General features: G+C 43.8%; 1 pseudogene; it reads left to right on the forward strand.

Moving 5' to 3' along the window:
* The first annotated feature begins 241 nt into the window (after positions 1–241).
* LOC108518516 (heterogeneous nuclear ribonucleoprotein A1-like) lies at positions 242–1,204 on the forward strand (annotated as a pseudogene).
* The last annotated feature ends 4,581 nt before the right edge of the window (positions 1,205–5,785 follow it).

Consider the following 5,785-nt stretch of genomic DNA (forward strand, 5'->3'; position numbering starts at 1 on the left):
CTTAATAAACATGTTTATTTTATAATAGGTTATAAAATTAAAATTAGACTGTCAAACTCATAATATCACAGATACTATTTTTTAAAAACCTCTACCTAGATAGATCACTGAAATTTCAGAGCATTATAAATAAGAGATGATTCTAAAATCCTGTAGAAAGAAAAAAAGTTACTTACAAAGGAGCAAGAATCACAAACGCCTCTGAAGAAGCATCGTTAAAGTCTCTCTTCTCCTTGGCGTCATGTCTAAGTCAGAGTCTCCTAAAGAGCCCGAACACCTAAGGAAGCTCTTCATTGGAGGGTTGAGCTTTGAAACAACCAATGAGAGCCTGAGGAGCCATTTTGAGCAACAGGGACCGCTCAGGGACTGTGTGGTAAGGAGAGATCCAAACACCAAGCGCTCCAGGGGCTGTGGGTTTGTCACGTATGCCACTGTGGAGGAGGTGGATGCAGCCACGAATGCAAGACCACATAAGGTGGATGGAAGAGTTGTGGAGACCAAGAGAGCCGTCTCAAGAGGAGATTCTCAAAGACCAGGTGCCCACTTAACTATGAAGAAGATATTCGTTGGTGGCATTAAAGAAGACACTGAAGAACATCACCCAAGAGATTATTCTGAACAGTGCGGAAAAAATGAAGTGACTGAAATCATGACTGACTGAAGCAGTGGCAAGAAAAGGGGCTTTGCCTCTGTAACCTTTGACAACCATGACTCCGTGGATAAGACTGCCATTCAGAAATACCATCCTGTGAATGGCCACAACTGCGAAGCTAGGAAAGCCCTGTCAAAGCAAGAGGTGGCTAGTGCTTCATCCAGCCACAGAGGTTGAAGTGGTTCTGGAAACTTTGGTGGTGGTCGTGGAGGTGGTTTCGGTGGGAATGGCAACTTCGGTCGTGGAGGAAACTTTAGTCGTCATGGTGGCTTTGGTGGCAGCCGTGGTGGTGGTGGATATGGTGGCAGTGGGGATGACTATAATGCATTTGGTGATGATGGAAGCAATTTTGGAGGTAGTGGAAGCTACAGTGATTTTGGCAATTACAACAATCAGTCTTCAAATTTTGGACCCATGAAGGGAGGAAACTTCAGAGACAGAAGCTCTGGCCCCTGTGGCGGTGGAGGCCAATACTCTGCCAAACCACGAAGCCAAGGTGGCTATGGCGGTTCCACTAGCAACAGTAACTATGGCAGTGGCAGAATATTTTAATTAGGACACAAAGCTTAGCAGGAGAAGAGAGCCAGAGAAGTGACGGGGAAGCCACAGGTTACAACAGATGTGTGAACTCAGTCAAGCACAGTGGTGGAAGGGCCTAGCTGCTACAAAGAAGACATGTTTTAGACAAATACTCATGTGTATGGGCAAAAAACTCGAGGACTGTATTTTTTTTGCACCCATTGGCTGTGATTGCTAATGTAATAGTCTGACATGACGGGCTGAAATAAATGACTTTTTTTTTTTTTTATGTGCTGTTTAAGTTAGTCTACTCTGAAGCCATTTCTTGGTAAATTTCCCCACAGTGTGAAGTTAAGAATCCCTTCAGGGTGATGCCAGGTTCTATTTGGAATTTATTAAAAACCTGCTTGGTGGAGAAGCCATTGTCTTCGGAAACCTTGGGTGTAGGTTGAACTGATTAGTTACCTCTTTGGGACCTGAGTTCACCATTAAAGAGATTAACCCAAGGGCAAATCAGGAATTGTTGGTTATAAAAATAATGTTGGGCCTCCTATGCAATATATTAAATGATTAAGGTACCAGATAAACTTATAGATGGGGAATTGGGAAGGGTTGGTTATCATCCCATTATCATGTGTAATCAATAAACATATTTAATTATGTTGGAAAAAAAAGGAGCAAGAATCAAACAAACATCAGATTTCCTATCAACATTGGATGCTCAAAAACAGAAAAGATACCTTCAAAGTTTAGAGTGAAAGTTATTTTAAGAGTAAAATTTTATTTCCATTCAAACTTTTCAATCCAGAGTAAGAGTAAAAGCACAGTTATTCTCAGAAATTTAATAACTCAGAAGATTTAACAGTCATATAAATTCCAGGTAAATTAAAAACTTAAGTGTGGTACAGATTTGTTTCCAGCCCAGATGGAGTCACAGAGACCAGATTTACTTTTCGGCCTGAAATCACTGAAAAAATAAGACAAAATCTATGAAACAATGGTTTTTAAGGCACTGGACATGACACAGTGAAGAAGAGTGATCCCTGAGAAATGAGAAGCTAGTCAAGTGATGGTCTGGGCTTAGTGCCTGAGGAGAATTTCCAGGCTGCAGTGCACCAGAAGTTAAGGGGAACCCAGGCAAGATGCAGCGACCTCCCAGACTTAAGGAGAAGAGCTGAGAGTTGAAGAGATGAAGCTGGGGAAGATCAAAAAGACTAAAGCTGTTGGAGCTTGCAGAACAAAGCACCGGAGAGGAGAAAGGGTCTCAGAGAAAGACAGAATCACCAAAATGTCCAGAGGTTCTCCCTCACGTACTCAGCTGACTGCTTATCAGCACATGCACAGGAGAAAACGACACATGGAAATAACTAAAGAAGAACATAAGAAGCTCGTGTGGGGCCAGGAATAGTGCCAATTCCCCCACCCAGACTTGAAAACCTCGTAATTCATGAGGTATTAGGGTAGAGTACTCGGAAGGCTGTTGCCTCCATAGTGGGGGAAAGTTAGCCCTAGATTAAATGTTACTCTGATCTCACCTAATGAGGCTTAAAAGCAAGAACCGAAAGGATCAAACTTTTTCCAGGTTAACTTAGTTGCGTCTCAGAACAAAGCTCAAGGATGTTTACAGGTATATAAAAATATCCAGCACCCAACAAAGTAAAATTTATAATGTCTGACATTTAATTTAAAAAAGACAACTCTAAGGCATGCAAAGAAGCAGGAAAATTATAAGGAGAAAAAAATTAATCAATCAAAACTGCATAAAATGGACATAGATGATAGCATTAGTAGACAAGGGCTGGACGTGGTGGCTCACACCTGTAACTCTAGTACTTTGGGAGGATAATACGGACAGATCCCTTGAGCCCAGGAGCTTGAGACCAGCCTGGGCAACACGGTGAAACCCCGTCTCTACAAAAAATGCAAAAATTAGCCAAGTGTGATGGCACATGCCTGTAGTCCCTGAGGTGAGAGAATCACCTGAGCCTGAGGAGGTTCAGCGAGGCTGCAGCGAGCTAAGATCACATTACTACACTCTATCACGGGTAAGACCCTGTGTGAAAAAAAAAAAAAAGTAGACAAGGACATTAAAACAGCAATTATAAATGTATTCCTTATATCTGAAAATCTAGAGTAATAGTTTTCAGTAGAAGCATGATTCCCCATCCCTGGTGACATTTGGCAATGTCTGGAGACAGTTTGATTGTCACAATTTGGGGGTAGTGGTGCCACTGGCATAATGTAGGTAGAATCCAGGAATGTTGCTAAACATTCTTCATGCACAGGAACAGCCCCCCATGACAAAAAATTATCTAGCCCAAATTGTCAGAAGTGCTGAGGTTGAGAAACTCTGATCTAGAGGCATGATTGAATATGTTAAGTAAAGACACAGGAAATATGAAAAAGATACAAATTGAACTTTTGGAGATAAAAATGACAATGACTGAGATTAAAAATACACTGGATAGGATCAATAGCAGGTTAGACATTGCAGGAAAACATGAGTGAACTTTAAAACATGCAATATAAGCCATGCAAAATGAAACTCAAAATATAAGTCTGGGGTATAAGAAAAAAGAAACAGATCATCAGTAAACTGTGGGACAACGTCAAGTGGCCTAACATATATGTTGTTGGAGTCCTGAAGAAAAGGGGTGACGGAAAAAAAATCTCGAAAGAAATAAAAGCCATGACATTTACAAATTTGATAAAAGCTATAAACCAACAGATCCAAGAAGCTTAACAAACCACAAGCACAAGAAATGTGAAGAAAACTACACCAAGGCAAAATCATAATCAAGTCACTTAAAATAAATTATAAATAAAAAATATTAAAAGTAGCCAGAGGGCTGGGTGCGGTGGCTCACACCTATAATCCTAGCACTTTGGGAGGCTGAGGTGGGCAGATGAACCGAGGTAAGGAGTTCAAGACCAACCTGACCAACAGGGTGAAACCCTGTCTTTACCGAAAATGCAAAAATTAGCTGGGTGTGATGGTGGGCGCCTGTAATCCCAGTTACTAGGGAGGCTGAGGCAGAAGAATTGCTTGAACCCGGGAGGCGGAGGTTGCAGTGAGCCGAGATCGCGCCACTGCACTCCAGCCTGGGTGACAGAGTGAGACTCCATCTCAAAAAAAAAGAAAAAAAAAAAGAAAAGGAAAAGCAGCCAGAGGAGAAAGAAGATATGGTGTGTACAGAAGAATGGAGATAATGATGACAGAACATTTCTTGTTAGAGACAAGGTAAACAAAAGAAAATAGTGGAACAAGGAACAACATTCTTTAAAGTGACTTAAAAAGAAAAAACGCTGTCCACCTAAATTTTTTTTTTTTTTTTTTTTGGAACTGATGTTTTATTTTCCCATCAGACCATTCTTTCATGTTTAACCTTAAGAAGCCCTATGCAGCACAGCTTACACACGACCAGTCAACGGTGGTTCTCCTCACCGCCATTCAAGCTCCGTGGGAGTGTGCGAGCCAGCCCAGTCTCCCCGTGGCCAAGGCTGACACGTCCAGTCTTCGTAGGGAGCTGCTCGAATAGGCACAGAGGGCAACCTGCCACCTTCAGACCATCTGCAACCCTCCAGGCTGAGTATGCGGGCCGAGAACTCAGGACGTGCACAGTCTGTTCACCTGAAATTCCTCCTTTGGTCGACTGCCTTTTCAGCAGCAGCCTGGCCTCTTCTTTTGTTCAAACTCTCTTCAAAGGAATCTCTCGTAGAAGTACCCAGCTCAGCCCATGACTCCCACAGGTGTCTCACAGGGTCGCGCGTCCCCGCGGGACACTGCGTGCCCGACGCATATGGGCCAGAACTTCCCTGCGGAGCCAGCATCCACGCACATCAAACCCACCTGTAGTGAGCTCTAAACTAGTTGTTGCGTGGAATGGCCAGATGTCCAACATATGCAGAGGAGAATCGTGTCGCTCTACCACAGAGCAATGGTGCGGTTAGGTCTCACCATCACCCTCTCGCTCCATGGAGAGCGCCTGGTGGTCAGCATGGGGTCAGTAACCACAAGAAGCCGTGGCTGCCCCGGAAGACTGCCTGGATCTGGTAGTCGAAGGTTCCAGGAGTGAAGCGGCCGCAATTGGAGTGGCTCCAGTCGCCAAGGCAGGCCAAACTTCCAGCCACGGCCTCTGGCGCAGGTATTCCTGGTAAGATATAACCACTCAATCCCAAGAGCTGTTTCAATGGCAACCAATGGCACGAGCCTTGCCCAGCAGAAGCTTCCTCCCAGGTCCCCTTCAGATTTATGATGTACATGGCCAGTCACTCTCTTTTATACGATGTATTATTCCATCTGGAAGTCAAGATTGGTGAGCCACCCTAAGTGGCGTTCCTGCTGCTAAGGAACTTAAGGACATCCTCCTCATTCCATTTGCAGGACATCAAGGGCTCCGGACATTAGTGGAAGTTTCACTTTAAGTTGGGAATGGGAAATACAACACAATAACGCCGTACGGACCCCTCTGTAGTAAGGCCCAGCGGAAACAGCCTACAATTGTATACGCTTAAAGCGATACCTTTAAGCCAGGCATGCCTGGTGCATGCCCCTGTAGGTCCCAGCTATCCCAGGCTGCCATACAGAGGAATCACGTTAGACCAGGAATTTGA

The sequence above is a fragment of the Rhinopithecus bieti genome, unplaced genomic scaffold, assembly GCF_001698545.2.
Source record: "Rhinopithecus bieti isolate Rb0 unplaced genomic scaffold, ASM169854v2 scaffold_43749, whole genome shotgun sequence".
NCBI classification, from domain to species: Eukaryota; Metazoa; Chordata; class Mammalia; order Primates; family Cercopithecidae; genus Rhinopithecus; species Rhinopithecus bieti.